This window comes from Choloepus didactylus, chromosome 7, assembly GCF_015220235.1.
Source record: "Choloepus didactylus isolate mChoDid1 chromosome 7, mChoDid1.pri, whole genome shotgun sequence".
Classification (NCBI taxonomy): Eukaryota; Metazoa; Chordata; class Mammalia; order Pilosa; family Megalonychidae; genus Choloepus; species Choloepus didactylus.
In genome coordinates, this window is record NC_051313.1 from 52,883,277 (window position 1) to 52,905,440 (window position 22,164).

At 38.9% G+C, this 22,164-nt stretch overlaps 1 pseudogene; it reads right to left on the reverse strand.

Moving 5' to 3' along the window:
• Window positions 1-1,177: 1,177 nt before the first annotated feature.
• LOC119540566 lies at window positions 1,178-2,358 on the reverse strand (annotated as a pseudogene).
• Between the last annotated feature and the right edge of the window lie 19,806 nt (window positions 2,359-22,164).

Consider the following 22,164-nt stretch of genomic DNA (forward strand, 5'->3'; position numbering starts at 1 on the left):
CATTGGTGTGGAAAATCTGTTACAACTCATGATAGCACTTTTTTGTAATTCTACTATTTTTTAAATAGTAGTTATATTTGTTACAATTGATGAAAGATTATTAAAGTAGTACTATTAACGATTGCCCATAGTTTATGTAGGGGTATTCCCTCCCATATTCCCAACCTATGATTGATTTATTTATTTTTCATGCAAGTCTTTATTACTCATCTACCCATACACTGGATAAAGGTGGTGGTCAGTCTCAAGGTTTATATAATCACACAGTCACAATATGTAAGCTATGTAGTTATACAATCATTATCAAAGATCAAGGCTACTGCATTACAGTTCAACATTTTCAAGTATTTCCTTCTGGCTTCCTAATATACTAGAAACTAAAAAGAAATATCTATCTAATGAGTAAGTAGTCATAATTTGTTAAATCCTAACTTCTCCATTACAACTTCTCCCTCTCATTTGATCATTCACTCAATCTTCAGGGATATAATAGAATTTTGAATCCCTTGAAATTTTACTTCTTTGGATTTCATCTAATTAAATGTTACATAGAAATTGTTACTGAAACAATTCATTCTTTTTTCTACTCTTAGTAGCATACAAGGACTTTAAAAAAAACAAAACAAAACTTCTAGTTAGTCCTGAGAAAACATTTTAAGGTTAAAAGTAATTTTTTTTTCCAATGGAATGCAAGGTTTTATTTGCTACTACTCCTCAGGCGGCAGTAAGCTTTCCAATTTGACTAGTCCTGGTGAAAAAGGACATAAGAGATTGCAAAGTGTTTTCAGAAAATCCACACATGTGGAGAAAGGACTGTAAGGTTTAACTCAAAACATACACTCCAGAAACAATGCCAGCATTAGCCTATCCAGTGTTACTTCTCTGTCTATCCTTTGGCTTGAGAAATTAAGACTAACTCTGATGCCTGCTGCTAGAATGGGCACATGGTGCCAAGGAGGTCAGAAGGTGATTCAGCAGGCAAAGCTCTGTGGTCTGAAACTTGTAGTCTTTGCTTTAGTTTCTGCTACAGAAAACACCAAAGACATCCAAGGCCACCCTGTCTCCTGTCACCAGAACTTGATGCTGGCCATTTCCAATCCATCTGACACCATTTAGAATTGATTGTGCTGTTTTTCTGTCTTCGTAAAAAGAAGTTTCACATATTTTGGATTAAGAATTAAAAGTGGGAGAGAGGAATCCTTTCTTCTACCAGCACAGAGTTCGCCACAAACTGCTCAGTGCACTGCTTCATGGTGACTAGGATGCTCAGAAGCCGTGGTGAGGCCTGGAGAGCACAGGGGAGATGGGGTCATGTGTCATGGCAGATTTCAGCCTACCATGCTTCAAGAAAAGTCTGTTCCAGGTAGAAACCCACATAATGCAATGCTGATAGAGAGGAACAAGAATGCTTCTCTCATTCAGCAAGGGGTTCTCGAAGCTTTTGTCATTACCAAGAAGGATGAGCTTACTAGTGCTTTCATCATCTTGAAAGCTCTCTTAGTGATGTTGGTCAGCATTGCCAATCAGGTAATCAAACACAGCTGTCAGTGATGTCCAGAGGCATGGGCCAGAGTCGTAAGGGGACATTTTCTTCACAGTGTGGCAGTAGCTTTTGTCATACTCCCACCTGGCCAATTTGCCCTCTCAGTAAGTTCTCTGCCCCATGCCTGTTTGTGTTTCTGTAGAGGCCACACACCTGGGATCAAGAGCCTGACAGATCCCTCCATTAGGTCTCCATTGGCACATGCTGGCTCTGTTTGTCAGCAATAATAACACTTCCCACAGAAGTAACTATTGTTTCCTACAGTTTGAAAGGTGCTCAATAGCTGCGCCATCGCAACAGGCTTGATTGCTGTCTGCAGATTAACAAATCTGCCAATGACCAAAGGGGCTCAGTGGAAACCCAGAATCCTGTCCAAATGAAAGCTCTGTCTACCAAAACCAGCCTATGGTTCCCCTTCTACCATGTAGTCTTGGCTATACAGCTAAGGTTTGAAGACAACTTTCTGACCTCCTTCAAGTATCAGTAAGACTTTCAGTTGTGTCCCTTTAAAACCCACATCAGCTTTAATGACTTTCTTGGTGGCCATGGCCTGCATGATTGCCCACAGCTCTGGGTCTCTTTAGGGTACACTTCTAGGGGAACCACCCACTGGACTGCAATCTCCCAGGAAGACTGCAAGGTGTAGTCCAGCTTGGGCTTCTGCTCCACCCAAAGCTGGCCATCATTTGGTGAAAAGCCCTTTGGTCCTTTGGGTTGGCAGGTGATGTATGGAAATTAACAATCAGGAAAACCTGGGTGAAGATAAAGATGGCAAGGAGAATTTCCAACAGCACAACTCGCTGCTTCAGCTTCATGTTGACCTTTTTTTCTTTTCCACTGACCGAATCTTTCACTTGTCAAGGAGAATAGGTGGTTATGATTAGCAAGGAGATTCCGTGATTATACACACTGGTCCATGTCTTCTCAGTAGCACCTCCTGCAATTCCTGCTGGGCATTAGGCTTGCTCCATGGCCCCCTCCTTCCTGCCGCCAGGAAGAGGCTGGGGGTCCCGCCCACTCCTGGCCCAGCTATTCTTTGGCCACCTCTCCCACCACTGAGCTGAGCCTTCACTGAAAAGGCTGATGGTGTCTGGGACACCTCTGTCAGCTTGGCTGGTAACTGGCTGGCATCCACTGGTCCTTTGCTTCCAGATTCTGGTTTCAAAATGGCTTTCTCCAAAATGTCTCTGGGCTTATGTCTCAGCTTCTCTCTCTTAGACTCTGTTCATCCTTGCTTGTTCTCCCAGGGCATTTCTCTCTAAGCATCTGGGGTCCTCTTAGCTTCTCCTGGGAAAACTCTGGGCTTCATCTCTTAGCTTAGCATCTCCAAACGTCTTTCTGTCTGCATCTCCAAGCATCTGTATAGCTCTTAGCCTCTCCTGGGGGCAAACTCTGGATTATACAATTTTAGTTTCTTCCAAAATGTCTCTCTCAGCTTCTCTCCCAAATCTGATTCGAGGGTTTAATATGTGGTGTTAGTGTTTCATAGACTAGTCCCAGGGTTTCCTTATAATCTCTGCCTGATTTTTATCAATTAAAATAATAAACAGTGTCATGTGCAAAAAATCAATTAAGTGTTTATTTATGGGAAACTACTGTAACCATAAATAGCTAACTATCTATTGGAGGGTATTAGTATATTGTGTTCATGGACTGATTTAAAGATATCTTTATTATGTTAGCATTGATATTGAGAGAGATGACTACAAAAAAGCACTCATTGGAAAAGTAACAAAGTTGAAGTGGCATATCCTCATTGTCTTTCTAGGCTGATTACCTTCATGAATGTAACCTCTTGTGGCAGGGTCCTTTACTTTTCCATATCTATGGGGGCAATCAGAAAAATGTTTGGTTTCTAATGTTCAGTTTCTTCTCCAGGGCTTCTGCTTTATGGCACCCTTCCCACAATGATAGTCAAAGTGCTCTATTATTATTCATCGAGAGGGACAAGGTCTTCCAACCATCCAGCCATTTCTATTTCTGGCTTTCCACAGGGTGGTGTGGATCAGAGAAGACTTTTGAGCTCGCTCTGCCCTTCTGTCTCAACCTGACCAAATGCTATGCTTCAAGCCCTGTACTTGCCTAGACTCCATCTAGCTTCATTAAAACAACTTCACTTTTTAAAAAATGTACATAACATACAATCATTCAAGTGTACAATCAGTTGTTCACAGTATCATCATATAGTTGTACTTTCATCACAAACTTTGAACATTTTCATTACTCCAAAAAATAAAATGAAAATTAATATAAAAAAGAATATCCAAAATAACCTATTCCCCTCCTCCCCCTGCTGTTCATTTACTTTTTTTAAAATACAGTTTAATTGAGATATATTCACACACCCTACAGTTACCCACAGTGTGCAATCATCTATTCACAGCACCATCACACAGCTGTGTGTTCATTACCAGAATCAATTTTTGAACATTTTCCTTACTCCAAAATAAGAACAAAAGCAAAAAAGAACACCTAAATCTTTCCATCCCTCCATCCTATCCTATTCTTCATCTAATTTTTGTCCCCATTTTTCCACTCATCTGTCCATATACTGGATAAAGGGAGTGTGAGCCACAAGGTTTTCACAGTCACAAAGTTACACTATGCAAACTACATAGTTACACAATCATCTTCAAGAATCAAGGTCACTGGGTTACAGTTTGACAGCGTCAGGTATTTCTCTCTAGCCATTCCAACACACTAAAGACTAAAAGGTGATATCTATACAGCTCATAGGAATACCCACCAGAGTGACCTTTCAGCTCCATTTGAAATCTCTCAGCCACTGGAACCTTATTTTGTTTCATTGCTCTTCACCCTTTTGGTCAAGAAGATTCCCTCAATCCCATAGTGCTGGGTCCAGGCTTGTCTCCAGGAGTCATTTCCCGCATTGCCAAGGGGATTCACTCATGTCCCATGTAGTGGGGAGGGCAGTGAGTTCACCTGCTAAGTGGGCTTAGAGAGAGGGGGCCACATCTGAGCAATAAAGAGGCTTTCTTGGTGGGGGGACTCCTAGGCACAATTATGAGTGGGCTTAGCCTCTCCCTTGCAGCAACTAGCCTCACAGGGGAAGGCCCCCAGATCGAGGGTTTGGCCCACTAAATTGGTAGTTCTCAATGTTTGTGGAAAAATCAGCAATAGCCCAGGTGGGGAAGTCCCACACTTCCACATTTCTCCCCAGCTCCTCAGAGGGCCCGGCAAATACACTATACTTTCTGCCCGTATCACTCTGGGATGTGTCAGGATTTCACCCCAGCCTGTACAAACTCACCAAATCTCTCTTCCCATTCACTGCTCTCTGCACCTATGGCGTTCAAACAAACTGATCGTACAAGTTAAATTATCTAATGTGCTACAGAAAATATAGATCCTGTACCAGATAAACCTCTCCTCCCTTGGTCTCACACGTAAGTTGTAGTTTTAAAATCCAGACAATATCATCCTTTACCCTTGGGCTTGATTTGCCTTAGTCCTAACCAGTTTCTCTTTGTTCATATCTCTAATTAAAGTCTGAATTCTTTCTCAGCTCTTTCAACAGTTGCTGTATGGGGTAATACTGACATTCATAGCTGTCAAGTTACAGCTCTGAGTCTCATGTGTCATACAGATACCCAAAGTTCCAGAGACCCAAATTCACTTTTGTATATAATTTTTATTGATAATTTTTTATTCTGTTTCATAAAAAGACCCCCAGCTGCGCATATTTCTTTTTTAAAGAATTAAGTAATCTCAAAAGGGATTTTAGGGTACAACAGTGTTTCTTGAATTTAGAAACAGATTCCTCAGAATATGCTTACAGATCTGAATTCAAGAAACACTAGTGTATAAGGCATACGACTTGACATTTTAGTCATCTTGGATGTTCCCACCCTCACAAGGCAAGTCCATTTCACCTTTAAGCCTCTCCCATGGGCATGCCCTGTGGACACTTCCTGCAGCCAGGCCTGTCTCCCTTCTCCTAGGGCTCTCCCTCCAAGGGTAGGTTGCCTCCCTTCAAATATTTTTGCGGGTCACCCCACTCCCCCCCGGAAGAGGAGACTCCTTGTTTCTTAAAATCTCCAGCAGCACTTCAGGCTCTGACAGGGTGTACTTTGAAGATCCCTCTCCCCATCTCTGAAGGAACCGCTAGTCCATTCCCTGACCAGCTCAGACTAAGTAATGGGATTCTCAGTCGGAGGTAGGATGTTCTCAGCCACAGGCCAGCAGCCCCAGTTAATTTGCATGGAATATCTTATTCCTATGTCTCTCTGATGTAACACGTTCCTTCTGGTGAAGGTAAGACTCCTCCAGCAATAACAACTTGTATTTATACAGCCTTCTGAACATGAACTCACATAAATCACTCTCATTAGTACCCCTTCCCTTCAAGGTCCCTTTCCCAGGTGACTTGTGCGCCCCAGCCTGCCTCCCAACCTCTGCCTGGCCTCGATTATTGATATTATTGTACTTGATTCTCCTGGGGGAAGGCTCACCTGCCCCATCCCTTTCCTCTCGGTGCCTCGACTCTCTCACCCATTAGCTCCCTGCTGCCTGCTCTGACAATCCCTTTCCACCTGCCTCTGGACTCATCTCTGCATCTCTCTCTTATCAGAGCCACTCCTGAAATGTGTTTTATTGAGAGGACTGGTCCCATGTGAGCACCAATCACTTGAGATCTTCTCCAGCTCAATTATCTCCTTGTTTTTTCACCCTCCCATCTTTCCCATAAATATTGGCTATACCATCAAATGAATAAACACAACATGGTGTGGTAGTTGAGAGTGCAAACTGGAGTTGACTCTGGCTTGGCTACCAGAGTTCTTGAAAAGTTCAAAACATCCTCTCCTCTCACCCTCCCTCCCCCACCCCTGACTATTTTAATGAGGGCACAATTTTTCAAAATTCTCTGAGTTTCAGCTTTCTGGTTTGTAAAATGGAACTGATAATAGGGCTTACTTCATCGAGAAGTTGTGAGAAAATAACTAAGAAAATAAATGCAAAGTATTTACCACAGTGTTTAACAAATGGTCCACGAACAATAAACATTCATTTTCATTACAGCACAATGTTCCTCCATGGACTAATCCAATGGGACTGCTGTTTGGTCTCTCTGTGCCAAGGAGAGTGAAAATATTTACATTTTATGCAACACATTTGTAATATTTAAAAATTGAAACATTACATTTCATGTAACATGCTTGATTTGTTTTTGATTAGGGCTTTTAGAATGACTGTTTTTACTTTAAGTGTTTGAAAGGATAACAATGTCTACAACACTGCCTGGATAGTTTTATTTTTCTACATTGGTTAAAATTCTTAGTACATAAATATTCGCCAATTCTCACTATTCTGGGACAGAAATCATATTTTATTATTACCATCTCCATTTCAAAGATGGGGAAATAAAGGCATTGAGAAAAAAGGTATATTGCCTGAGGTCAAAGAATGTTAAGTGGGGAAGACAAGGAATAAATATAGACCTAGTTTGCTTTTTGTGTAATCTTGAATCAATAGTTTAAAAAGTGCACCGAAAAACCTAATCAGAATCTTCTGAATAGTAATCATGTGCTGAAAGATGGTGTATTCTTTTTGCATAAAAGATTTTCTGCATTACAGCAGGGGGCCCTACCCTGATGTGTCAGGAGGAAGAAGAAAATTCATTTCTTATAGCAGCCTGTCAGCTGCCCTTTATGATTGAACCATATACCATTAGACAATCACAAACAGTGACAAGAGCTTTTGCTCTGTAGCGATTCTCATGTTTGAATTGGTTTGCTGAAATGCTGCACTATGCTGCATTACTGGAAAACATTACAAAGGACAGACATGCATGACCATACAATATTTTTCATTTAGATATTTAATCTGAGTGTTTTAAATACTACACCCATTTTTGTGGCAGTGTATTTGCTATTAGAAGTATTTTTAAAAGATCCATGTTAAAGGCACAATGGATGATAAATTTTTATGGAATAAGTATGTCCTTCACTGTTGACATAATCACATCCCAAAAGTGACTGAAAATAAAAATATTCCCAATTTTTATACATACATAATTTTGATTGTGTATGTGCAGCAAATTTTACCAGAGTAAATTTGCATCTTCTGCAGCTGCTGTAATTCTCATACCTACCATAGAGGAGACTTCTACAGAAGTACAGAAGATATGTGTTCTTATATTAACTCCCAGCAGATTACAAAAAGTAATCAGAACCAAATGGAAGATATACTCTCCATTATATATTTTCAGACTTGAAGTAGTATTTTTTTTTTCCTGTATACTAAAGCAAGTAGGGACCTTTTACATTATCTCTGGTCCCTTTATAACTCCTTGAGTAAGTGTATTGCAAATAAGCACATTTATCATTGAAGACTGTTAGTAAAGCATATGGTATTTATTCAGATGGTTCAGAGACACAACATTTGAAGAATTTTCAAATTACTTATTTGGTTTACAGCCATAGTCACCTCTTGACCAGGATATTGTTAAGTGATGAAAGTTAGAAAGCCTATCATTTCACTGATCTCTGACATGGTCAATGAAAATATTAATTTTAAAGAATTAAAATGTAGGAGTAGGCTACATGAATTTTAATAATGAGTTTCATGTTTAAATTATAAGAAAATAATAGAACATATATTCCTAAGGTTAATTTTAAAGACACTGCATTTCTTGAGTCAACATTAATGCAAGGAAGAAATTTCAGGATAAAAAATTAGTACAGTACAAAGCCCACCGTGGAGAATCACTAAGTACTAGCTATGGTAATAACCTATTACAAGGCACCTGGTTATATCATGGATTTAGTCATGGAGGTCAAATTGTGTTCCCTATGTACACAGTGATGTGTGGTGCATCTCTTTTCTTATAACTTGGAAAGTACACAATAAGCGGGTTCTGCATGTCCTCTTGCTCCTGCATTATAGCAGGATTCAATGTAGTAAGGCCATTAAGGCATTTAATATGACTGCATCAATGGCGACTTAGCTGGGAGATTGCAAAATGCTTGTGGATGGAAAAGTCATACTTACATATTCATTTATTTAGGATTCTACCCTTACGCCAAAACTATATGAGGTAGCTTCCATACTTAGAGCAATGAACTAAATATATTAAAACAAATATTAGCCTTTTAGACACACATTTTCTTATTAGTTTTCTCTTTGTGAAAAGAATGAGGTTAAAAGTGGTTTGAAATTTCTTAAGTCATTATGTGCGGCGGCTTTTCTAAAATTAGAGTGCCACGTTTTCAGTAACTGTTTGTATTTACATAATTTTATTAATTTTTATTACAGTTCAAAGCATACAACCATTTTACCAATTGCCTTTCTGTAATTAGAATGTTATATCTTCACTTTGTTTTGGCTTTCAGTGAATACAGTAGCATCACATTTCATTAGCAAATACAGAACAGTGTTTCCTGATGTAATTAGACAAGTGTATTTGGTGTTTAACATGATTTTCATCTTCATTAGAGAGAAGTTTGAAAACTTATGAGTCTCTTTTATCACTTTGAAAATTCTTCTCTCTTGGATGAAAGTCTCTGTGTAGTTTTATTATTCTTGTTTGATTTTGTGTGCAGCGAGTCATCTGGATTTGCAAGTGACAGCAATTGTCTAGGTTTGCCTGGTAGAAGAATATGAGGATGCGTGTGTGTATGTGTGTGTGAATAAGTGTGTGTATGTGTTAGATATAAAGAGACCATGATTTGAAAGGTAACATAAAAATGGTTTTCTAGCTCAGTCTGAGAAAGTTTCTGACTTTAGACCTGTGCCTCTGACTTATGCCTTTGCCTTTTTCTCAAGACTAGATCCTTTTTGGGCACTGCTACCCTGAGACCAAGATCTCTCTCTACCTGGAGAGCAGCGGTGGTTTAGGGTTAAACAAAAGAGCATTCTGTATGAGTGGACAAACTGATATTCAAGCACTCTGGAGAAGCAGATTCCCCAACAGGCATATATATCTCCTGTTTCTACTAAAAATAGGACTTGGATATTCACTCCCATCCTACTGAACTATAGAAACACTGGAAATATGATTTTGAAGCATTTTAAGCTTTTTTTTTTTTAAAACAAGAAAAGCATTTAATCATGCTGATTATTTCCTCCTTCCTTTTTCTTTGACGAAATATGGGCAATTTATGTCTTCCTATTTATATCAACACTGATGGTCAGTTTTAATTTGGCTTCTTATTTCTACATAATATTTTCCTTGACAAAAATGTCATTGAGTTGACTATAAATTTCATGGGATTAGGTACTAATTATGAAAATTTAAATTTGTCTTTGAAAATTTGTGGAAATTGAATACCTGGGAAATTTTCACATATAAAATTGCTTCTGATATTTACTTAAATTTAGGATAGTCCTTTTTTGGTGAGGTCTTCTTTGCAGTGGCTTTAAAAAGAACTCTTTGTTCAATGGAAAAGACAGCAAAGGACTTCTGTGACTGCCTCAGAAATTTAGTGTGATACGATTAAATGTCATGTATTTATAAAATATTATTTGTTTGTACTCTGTTTCTTCCCTCAAGGGATTTGAATTAATTTACCAGGAAAAAACCCTAAGAATGGTAAAATATAAGATATTAAAGTATAAGATTAAAGAAAATAGGAATTAAAGCAGGAGTCAATATCAGAAGCAAAATAGAACACAATTAAAATAGCTGTACTCTGAATTAAGCTTTAAGCTTTCTGGTGGTCTAAGTGAAAGGGAAAATTGGGTAACTGTTTAAGATGAGGAAATAAATGTTTTCTCTGGGGAACATAAAACCTTTCCTAGCACAGAGCACTAGAGGAAATTTTTCTCCAAGAGCTGCCCTAAGAAAGCCCTGAATAGTGCCCTCAACAATGTCCCTATTGCAAATGTTGTGACCATTTCCAAAATCAAGGTTTTTTTTCCCCATTAATCGGAATGAAAGCCAGATTAGGAAGGAGTAGTCCAGTATAAGCAGTTCCACGAGGGATCAAGACAATATACACTAATGAGAGTTTTTGATGTCCACCTTGGCCCCTCTGGAGGAATGGATAGCTAGCAAGTCATTCAAACTCCTCTAGTAGATGGTAGGCAGTAGGAGGTGGTCCTCTCCAGTGAGGTCATCCATGTTGTCTACCATGGTTAGGAGTGCTTGTGCTGGTTTGGGTGCTCACCACATACCCACAGTCCTTTTAGGAGCAAGTAGTTCCTTGTATATACATTTCTTGCTTCATCATGTTACCCTGCAACTCCCGTGACAGCCAGAGTTGGGCTTGGAATCAGTGTCGGAGGCAAAGACCATCTCCTCAGTCAGCTTTTGAGGTGGTGCAATAACTCATATAGTGGTTGTTCCAACCTTGACAAAGATTAACTACTCAAATGGCATCTTTGCTCTTAGGGAATTTGACTTTAAAATGCACAGAAAGAGGCAGAGATCAAAAGCGTGGCTCTGAAGTGAGGAGATGCCTTGAAAGCATACAGGAGCCACGAGATAGAGAGAGAGGCACAAGATGGCAGACTCCTGGAGCTGCTCTCAGGCTTTTGGTGTTGCAGAGGATCTACGAGTGGTGTTTACTTTCTTTGTAAGTCTTGCTTGGGGAATGTTTTTGTGTTTCCTTGCTCTTTGGGGCATCCTTTAAATAAACTCCAGCACACAAGGTAATCTGGGCATATTTTTTGTTGTTCTTTACCAGAAAGACCCAAACATGAGGGTGGACTTATGTGATCTGGAGAATAAATGATAAGATATTTTGTTGTTCTTTCATAGAAATTGAGGATTCAACAAAATTCTTAGCAGGATGAATCACCAGGTACATTTATGTCTGTTTGCCATTAGAGACAGAAACACAGCAACTAAAATTTCCTCCAGGGGTAATTATAAGTAACACCTAGTGAAGATTATTGATACTTATGCTTTGGTTAAATCTGTAAAAATCCCTAAGTATTATACATAGAGACCTTGTAATGCATTTGTTTCAATCATGACACTGATTTAAAATAACTTTGGTGTTTTAAAACAGGACAAGACCTCTTAATACAGCAGTTCAAATGTCAAGGAACAATATACTTCAAAGGGGATGGTCTTTCATGATTCAGCATGTCCTGGGACTGATACCTTTGATTATAATCAGAAGAACCAGTAGATTGGCTGCTTTTACTGTGCTATGTTTGTGTTTAAGAGAAACAATGTCATGGTACAGTTACCCATTTGTTTACCAGAAGAATGTAGAATCTGGGACTTCGGAGCCCTTTTATTATCTCTTCCTACTGGAAAATCAGAATATTGAGTTACAGTGAGATAATTCTAATGAAGTGAAGTATATTCATCCTGCAGTCCCTTGAAGAGCACTCTGCTAATGTGGTCTCCTTTCTTTAACCATTCAACTCAAATCAGTGATGACCTTTATAATGAAACATAGAACCTACAATATGCAACCTCACTAATATATTCTAATGCAATTAGGCCACACAAAAGGCTTGTTAAGTTTGTAATGTCTGCTTTTCAACTTTACCAGAATTTCTAGTTATACCAAAGTGTGTCATTCCTCCCTGTATCCCTGTAATTCAACTCTAAATAAATAGAACAAGTTTATTGAATACAAATTCTCTTGAACATTGTCACTCTATAAAACATATTAGAGAGTTTGATGATTAAAAAATTTTGAAAGGTAGTTAAGAGTAATAAATTAAGTTTGACACCTTAGTAATAGCCACGTTATATTTTTGTCATTTTGATATTTAAAACTATTATATTTATTATTAGAATGACAATTTTATAAACATATTTAATAGTTTCACATTTGATAGTGTTTTGAAGCTGCTCACATTAAATGGTTCTCTCATTAAGAATAATTATCTATTTAGAGCTGCTGGTGCTTGCCTGGACATTGGTTTCCTAAATAAACATCTACCTTGATGCCAAAGTCCTATAGTGGCCAAATTCAAACTGCTTGTAGAAAACTGTTATTTTAGAGTTACACCCTGGTTCATTTGAAAATGCATTAACTATCTGCCATTTATAGGACGGTCATCCATATGTATATATAAATCATCTAATGAGCTATTATTGTAGAATTCAAGATTTTGCATTAATAAATATGGGGAAAAGAAAACCAGAGTACTTTGAACTGCAAGCATATCACTTTATTTTCTTATCTGGCTACACATGGCCACTTATAAGTTGAAGTTTCTGGAGCTGCCTCTGCAGCAAACTACCTGGTCAATGGCTCTCTAGAGATAGGAGGTAGCTTACTTTTCATGTGGAATTTATGTAACACAGATAACTGGCTGCCAGGAACTAAACTGAGACCACAAGAGTCATTGAAAGTGTGAGATTAGATCCAGCCCTGGTGGAAGGGGCATCCCAGAGGGGATTCCCAGGGAGCCAGCTCTGCCGAGGCAGCACACGTGGCCGGGCTCCTCGGCGGGGAGGTCTGGGCTGACAACGCTACAGTCAGCTACCACCAGCGGATGTTGCTGTAGGCGCATCAGAATCTCTTAATGTACTGAAGAAGAAAGAGGGTGAGGACAGCAGGGAAGGAAAACTGGGGGAGGGGGGAGGGGGGAGAGGGAAATGTATAAAAAATTCACCATATAAATTAGCTGGGCCTCTTGCAGCAAAAACTAACAATTGCATCTCAACATTAATCCTGGGGCTCCTTCCTCAAGTGCCTGAAGGAATTGCATCATGCAATTTATGAGGGAATTATTAAAAATGCATTGATGGTCTTGTAGGTACAAAACAACAACAACAACCACAAAAAACAAAAAAATAAAAACCCCACAAACCCCAAAACAATAGAAACTTGTCTCCAGAAAAACATTGGAAGGTCTGCATATGTCAAAGAATTAGAGTTTGTTTGCTTCTAACAGCTGCTATTTTGGGAATTCCTCTAAGGATGTTTAAAGAGCAAGTTTTGTAATTTGAGGTGGCTGGTCCATTGTCGTGGACAGTTGAAACTAGAGTAGGCTATTGAGGGGAGCTAACGGTTTTGGCACTGGTTTTGGGTGTTAAGTACCAGCTAACATGTTTATGCTCGCCCTTCAGATGTCCACGTACAAAGACCCCTTTCTCTCCCATCTGGCAAGAATCCAGGCCAATCTTGGAATGCTTAGCCCCCTGCCCCCCATTGTTAGGGGCACTGTGTTAATCGTGGGGCTTCATCTCAGAAGCACCCTGGAAAGGAATGCTCGCTGACCTACAGCATCCACATTTCCGCTTCTGTGGAAATCGCATGAACATGAACATGGGGTTCTGAAGCAGGACCAAGAAACAATCAAGCACAAGTTCACTTAAAACTACCTGGTGGTTTCATATTTTAGCCAAGCTAGTGCATAGGTCATTGAGTTGTTGCAGCTATTTTAAAACATCTGTTTTATTTCAAAGTTTTCTTTCCCATCATTATTCCTACTGCAAGCACAGATACCATGTGCCTTATTCAGTAACTTGTAGGCCAAGTCTTAGCCTGCTAAACTGATGCTAGCCTGATCTAAAATAATATGTTAAAATTGCGTTTTGATAAATAGGATGATAGGCAGGCAGGTGGAGATAAACATTACATCTTTTGCTTTAGCTTTAAGCTGACTGCTATTAACTGTGCCAGGATAACTGAAAAAAAAAAACTATTTTCTTTTGTTATCTGTTTGGCATTAAAATTGTCTTGATTTCTGTTGACTGCTGAGACTGAAGATTTTAATGAGCTGTACATTTATAAATTTATAAAATAAAACTCACCATCAGTGGAGAAGAGAAATTAGAATCATTCCATCAGTAAGCACTTTTCAGGGTGTTTTTTTGGGAAGAATGAAAAAAAAAAAGGAGTAAATAAGTTTCTTTTGTGAACAGTGCAGGTATGGCATCTTTGATTTGTTATTTGAGGAAGGAGTTAAAATAAACATAATCTTACATCTAAACTATTAGGGTTTTTATGTCATATAAATTATTACTTTTCTACTTAAAATTGTGACTTATATGGTCTACATATATAGTATTATGGTTCCCCTCATGTGCTTAATGCACGCTTTCATGACTCAAAAATGAGTCTTAAATCTTTAGAGAAGCAGAAAAATTCTCCTGAACATGTGAACTATTTTGCATATTTACACTGTTCAATTTACAGTTTTTCCTTCAAGAGATTAGTGCAAGAAAAGAAAGGTAAGAACTAGGATGACTTGCTTATATATTTCTTTTTAGAAACCCCTACACATTCACTTTACTTTTCTACTTCCCTGTAACATTACCAGTGTGTGCCTTTTCACAAGCTAGTAAAAGCATGGTTCCTTGCCCTTTAGGCTAGAAGGGTGGTTTTAATAAAAATCCTAGGAGACAAGCCCTGAGCTCCTTGACGGTGGGGCAGCATCTGTTCTGCTCAGTGCTGCATACCTGGCTCATAGCTGTAGCTCAATGTTTTTTTTGGATGATGAATAGATAAAGACCTTTGTGGCTGATGCAAGTGTGGGAGAAAACATTATACCCCTCCCCTTCTCTCTGTGTGTGCATTATGTAAAATGTGCAGCATTTGGCAGACTATGGCCTTGTATGGTGGTTTGGATAAGGATCACTCAAGTTTCTAGAGAATTGGCTACTACCACTGAGTCCTTTGCTTTCCTGGCTCCCAGTGCCTAGAGACCAGGATGTTATAGGTCCTTGTACCACTGCAGGGAGCAATCAAACTCACCAAGCCTCGTATTCCTGTTATCTTCAAGGAGGGTCAATGCTTTCCATTGGAGGGGAGGGAGACAGAAGGAAAGGGAAGAGCAGAGAGATGAATGTATCTCCAGGCAAACTTAGTTTCCAGCACTGCCTTCCCCATTCAGCTCTGGGGTTCCTCTTCCTCACTGAACATCACATTGACTTTAATACCCACCTCTTTTTGATCCTTTCCTCCGTTCCACTTTAGCTGTATACTCCATATACTCTGGTGTTGCTGTAGGCCTGGTCATTCCTTTTGCCTTATTTAGGTCTAGTCATTCCTTGGCATTGCTCCAACTCCAATTTTTCAGCATCCCATTTGCTCAGCACAATCCATGAATTTTTCCTTTCTCACTCACTGCAGCTCTTCCTCAGCCTGAAAAGAATCTCCACATCCTTGAATCACCCTCACCTTCTAACTTCTATCCACTCCCTTCCCTACATAACTTACATTTTGTTCTCCTTCCCCCTGCCAACAACCTCACCCACTTGCCTCATTGTCCCACACATGTGTGGAACCCTAACCTTGGTTCACTCCAGCTCTTTGTCTCTAGGCTGCTGTGCCCTGCTGGAAAAAGGACCATTTGTCCAACAAGAAATTTGGTAGTCAACCTGGACAGCTCTTTTGCCAGTTCTGTGCCTCTTACTTTCACTCTTCATGAGTTTGTCTTCTTCTCACTTTCCCCCACTGCCACTGCCTTAGCTCAGCTGCTGTTCTTGTTCACCTGCGTGACGGCCCTGGGCAACCAACAGCCTCACTGCCTTCGTGCCTGCCCTCCTACCACCCAGGCTCCACACAGCAGCCTTCAAACTCTTTCTACATTTCAAATATGATCAAGAAACTCCACTTCTAACACCAGTTAGTGGCTCCTGTTTGGGTTTTAGGACAGAGTCCAAACTTTTAAACATGGTCTAAGTCCCTATATGATTTGGCTTCTATCCATGTCCTCAATTTCACCTCCAACATCTTTTCTCCTGGTGAACTCTTGCTCATCTTTCAAGTTTCTATAACTGCTTCAAGGACTGTTTCCCTGAGATTGCCCTTCCCTCCTCTAAAAGTGTCTGAATTGTGCTCATACTCTGTGCTCCTAGGGCAAACTCTCTGTCCTCCATTACAACATCTAGAATACTGTATTGTAACTGCTTATTTGTCCATATCCTCCACTATATTATAACATCTATGAAGGCAGGGAACCTAACTTGCTCACTATTGTGTTTCCTTTGCATAATGCCTGCAATATAGTAAGTGCTAAGTAAATATTTGTGGCAGATGGTATAGAGTGGTTGTTAGGGTCAGAAACATGAACCAAACTGCCAAGGTGCAAATCCTGGGGCTGCCAATTACTTTCTGGATAACCTTGGATAAGTCACTTAGCCTCTCTATGCCTTAGTTTCCTTACCTATAAGATGGGGATTATAATAGTACTCACCTCATATAGTTGTTGTAAGTACTGAAATAATACATGTAAACTGTTTAGAACAGTACCTGGTCATAGTAAGTACCCATTTAGCTGCTATTATTTGTTGAAATAGTTAATATGTGTCATTTGTAAAAATAATGGGAATATAAATATGTAGCTTAAGCTGAAAATGGTCATATCTTTATGAACCAGTTGTGCATGTTAAATTGAATCTGTGATTCAGTTAGTTAAACATGCTCCCCAGTTAAATAATATAAACATCAATCTCGATTTCCCCTTTGGTGATTTGTACAGAAGTGATCTGTGTCTTTTCACATTTTTATACACATTCTCATAGTGACCTCACCCAGCAACACCAGCAGTGGATTGAATCTTGTCCTTCACAAAAGGCTATCCGGTCCAAAACCCTGGTCCTGTGGGTATGAACTGATTTGTAAATAGGATATTTGGAGATTTTATTAGTTAAGGCATGCCCAAACTGAATGATCCAATATGGATGATGTCCTTATAAGCAAAGGAAATTGGACATTGAAGAAGAAAAGCTACAGGAAAAGCAAGAAACTGGAAGTCAACAGAATGTGGAAGAGAGAGGAGAAGATGCCGCCATGTGCATTGCCATGTGCCAGAAAAGCCAAGGAATTCCGAAGATTGTTGGCCAGCCAGAAGATACCAACCCCAGAGAAAGCAAGCCTTCTGGCCTCTGAAACCATGAGCCAACATATTCCTGTTTTTAAGACAACCCATTGTATGGTATTTGTTTTAGCACTAGGGAACTAAAACAGCTATCAAGCTAACCTAATCTGTTTTCATACCCATCTCTAAAACTTGGTGTCAACAGGCTTACTGCATTTTGAAATTAGGGGTTTCCCTAATTTTTAGAGGCTTGGAATGGTCCTCCATCTATCTAGAGTGACCTGAAGTTGAGGTGATCACGTCCCTTTTTTCCAATAAGAAAGAGATTTCTAGTCTGTTTCATAAATAAGGGAACGTAAGCTTGCAAAAGCTCAGTTATTTGTCCAGAGACATGCATCAGTTAATACTGAAACCAAGAATAAAGAACCAGCATTCCATAGCAATCTTGAATTCACAATATAACATCACTGCAATATATTAGGAAAGAAAAACTCAAGTATTGAATATAAAATATGGTTTTCTTTTTGAAATTATAACCATTAATTTATACCATGCTGGTCCAATTTTCTTATAACATGAAGAGAATTGATAAAAAAGCCAAATGCATGTACTTGTATATATAAAGTTTTATATGTATAAATTATATAGCCTTTATAAATAAAATTAAGCTGTGGTAAGCACAGGGATGTTAAGCATTGGGAAGTTAAAGCTTAAAATATACAGGGTTCTTATTTGAAATGATGGAAATGTTTTGGTAATGGATGGTGGTGATGGTAGCACAACACTGTGAAGGCAGTTGACAACATTGAAATATATATCTGAATATGAGTAAGAGGAGGAAATGTCAGATGGTATATATGGTAACAGAATAAAAAATTTAAAAAATCCATGGGAAAAAAATGAATCATTGGAATGATAATAGACAACTGTTGCTAGTTCTCCTAGTTGCTTTGGGGCCAGACTTTTGTTAAATTTTTAGTTTCTCTCTTGGTGGAGGGTCAGAATAAAATTCTTTCATCTGTATTCTTGATGGTCTCGAGTCTTAAACATCATGTTCTGCTATGTGAGCAGCATTTATTTCCTTCTTTCCTGTCTTAATCTGTCAAACTTTTGCAATGAAGATTCATCCCAGAGGACACTTCTTCCTAACTAATTACTTTCTCATGAGTGCTTGGCAGTCTAGTTTCTGGTCTTTCCACCACATATAAAAATGATGGTCCCTTGAAAGTCACCTGTGAACTTCTAATAATTTCTCACCATTGATTTACCTTTAGCTTTTTTTCCAGATAAGGCTACAGATCAACTCTCCATTGTTGAAACACAGTCCTCCTCTGGTGGCAATGACCCTGAGCTTATCCAGGGATGTTAACCTATTCCGTCTTGTCTTATCCTCTTAACTTGCTCTACTGGCTCCTCTTTCTTGCTGCATGTTTGGCTTAAAGTGTTTTTCGAGTTGCCCTTTGAGCATTCCATTTTCTTCCACAAATTCCCCTGAGCTCTTTGAAAGAAGGGACCCTCTCTTCATTGTTCTTGGACCTATTCCTAGCACATAGCTCATGCCTGGGTCATGCTCAGCTTAAGCTGAGCAGATGATTTCAAAATCTAACTCAATAACTCAGCATTTTCTCAAATTCTAGTCTCAATAGCATTGTTCACTTTCTGTGCATTTCCAATAACAATAAAATAACTACTACCGTTAAGCACCCATTGTGGACTAGCCAGTTAGCTAGGTGATTTAAATACATTGTTCCTCTTCTATACAACAATCTTCTCAGGTATACATTATCATCAACAAACATATGAGAAAATTGACATCCACAAGGATGTCAAATAAACACCTCAAACTTGGCTGAAAAAGAACTCTTGCCCCCAGGATGCTCTTATCAAGTCCTCCCCAACTAAGAAAACAGTACCCCATTCATCAGTTATTCTGCACTCACTGTCTTGCTTTCTTACATGCAACCATTAGCATGTCCAGCTAACTACAAAAATATTCTCAATCTGCCTGCTTTTCTTCATTTCTACCACCCCACTCCAGTCCAGGCCATCACCATATTTTCTGAAACAGTATAAGAGCCTCCTAACTGGACTCTGAATCTCTTTTGATCTGCCTACACTACATTCTCCACACAGCAGCTGGTGATCCTTTAAACATGTTAATCAGATCACATTACAGTAGTGATTAGAACCTGCTGTGGCTGTAAAAACTACCTAATGTTTTGATTTGATGGTATCCACAATGTGGCTGCACTTGTGCTCTACTTTAAGCCAAATATTCAAAAATTTAAGTTAATTAAAAATGTAAACCAAGCAGCGAGTCACTTATGAATAGATTTGCCATAGCAGCCCAAAAGCAAACTTAAGAGGTGATTATTTTATTGGAGAATTCTACACATATTTATAGAAACATAGCATTCCTTTAACTAGTATGCACTTAAAATATTAGCAAATGTACCATAATTTATTTGTAAAGAATATATTGATTACATGTAATGAGGAACATCCATATTCACATATGGATAATTTATACTTTTAATTTTTATTATCCTATTTTAAAAAGTACAAAATAGTAACTTGTAGTATGTATTTGTATGGACTATTGTTGCAGTTTGCTAATGCCGCCGTTATGCAAAATGCCAGAAATGGATTGGCTTTTATAAATGGGGGTTTATTTGATTACAAATTTACAGTTCTGAGGTCATAAAAGTGTCCAAACTAAGGCATCAATAGCATACCTTTACTAAAGAATGGCCCGTGGTGTCTGGAACACCTCTGTCAGCTGGGAAGTCACATGGCTGTTGTCTGTTGTTCCTTTGCCCGAAGACTGCATTTCAAAATGGTGTTCTCCAAAATGTCTCTGGGCTTGTCTCTCTTAGCCTCTTCAGCTCCTGTGCATCTAACCATCTGGGGGGTCCTCTCTTAGTTTCTCCGGAGCAAACTCTGGGCTTCATCTCTTAGCTTAGCATCTCCAAATATCCTTCTGTCCATGTCTCCGAGCATCAGCTTTCAATGGCCTTCTCCAAAACATCTCTCTGTTATAGGACCTCAGTGATTTAATTAAGACTCATCTTGAATAGGCAGGGTCCACATCTTCATGGAAATAATTTAATCAAGATTAAAAAAGAATAATAACTCTGCCCCCACAAGATTGCATTAAAGAATATGGCTTTTTGGAGGGACATAATATATCCAAAGCGGCACAACTATAATTTTGATTTTCATTGAAATCTAACTACTGGAAGAACAAATGGCTAAAGAGAGAAGTGATATAACTGGGAGCTCTCACTCATGGTTCCTTGGCTCTGCCTTTTAAACCACTACTGTGCACGTGGCGTCAAATTAACCACTGTGGGGGTAAACTCATAGATGTTTCCTGCCCTATTTTTTTCTGGGCTCAGGTACCCTTATCCAAGAAACACAGGCTTGGGTACTAAGTATAAGGCCTTCTTGTCTTGACACAGAGTTAAATTATCTGAGAATTTCTTATACACACAGATTCATATCTTTGAAATGGTCTTAATAATAAAATCCATTCACTTTGGTATTAGAAAAATACAACTTTTAATGATTATCAGCGATTTATCAGTAATAAAAATATACATCTTTTAATTAGTGGAGACAAGTCACAAGCTGAGAATAGTTAAGTGTCAATGCTTGTTTAATTGGTGCAATATTCATTTCATTGAAAAATACTTACCAGTACTATTTGTCAAATGATCTGAAGCTGCTCTCCCAGTAAAACAAGATAGAAAATACCTAGACTTTCTACATGAAAGTGTGTCTTGAGATGTTTTTTATAATGCTTTTGGGATTTCCCATGAAGTCTGTGACAAACCTCCATATTTGTAGGAACATTTTAAAAATCTATCATGACGTTGTTGACTTGGGTGCAGAATTTGCTTGTCTTAGTTTGCCAGAGCTGCTGTGACAAATACTACACAATGGATTGGCTTAAAACAGGAACTTATTATCTTATGATTTAGAAGCTGTAAGTCAAAAATCATCAGCAGGCCTCTGGTTTCTTCCCAAAATCTGTAGCATTCTGGTACTGGCATGATACAATCCTTGAAGTTCCTTGGCTTGCTTCTCCGTCACCTGTCACATGGTGATCTCTCTCTCCTTATGTCTGCTCTCCTGGTTTCAGCTGACTTCTGGCTTCTGACTCCTCCTTTTAAGGCCTCCAGTAATACAGATTAAGGCCCATCCTGATTCAGTTGGGCCACGCTCAAATAGAGTGTTAAAAGATCTCATTCACAAATGAGTTTACAACTTAACTGATAATACATCTTCAAAGAGTCCTGTTTACAAATGAGTTCACACCCAGAGGCACACAGATTTAGATTAAGAGCATGCCTTTTGTTTTGGAGTGCATAATTCAATCTACCACATTGCTCCCTTAGAGGCTTTCTTTGTTGGTTATACTGGCTACCTGAAAATAATATGGTGACTATTCAGCTATTCACATCATCATATATATATATATTTTTTTTCACATCATCATATTTTTAAGCAGCATACAAATTAATGGAAGGGAAAATGAAATATGGGGAAATTGCAAGCCGAGTCTTTATCAGGAGCATGATTATATTACAGACATTTAAGATGGCCAAGTTCTTCATTTTACTTAAAATTTTCTCCTTTCTTTTCTCCCTCCCTCCCTCCCTTCCCCCCTTCCTTCCTTTTTTGGTTCTGTGCTTCTCTTCCACTTCTCAGCTCTTATGCCAAAGGGCTACATCTGAAGCGATCTCTTCTTCCACCTCTCCATGAAACTCAGCATCACTTCTTTAGCCTCATACATGGCAATGACAGGCTGATCTACATGTCCAGGCTTTACTGCCTAACACTAGAACTGTATTTCTATAAGTGCTTCAACTCAACATGTCCCAAAGTGAACTTACTATCATCCTTAATCCAACTTTTTC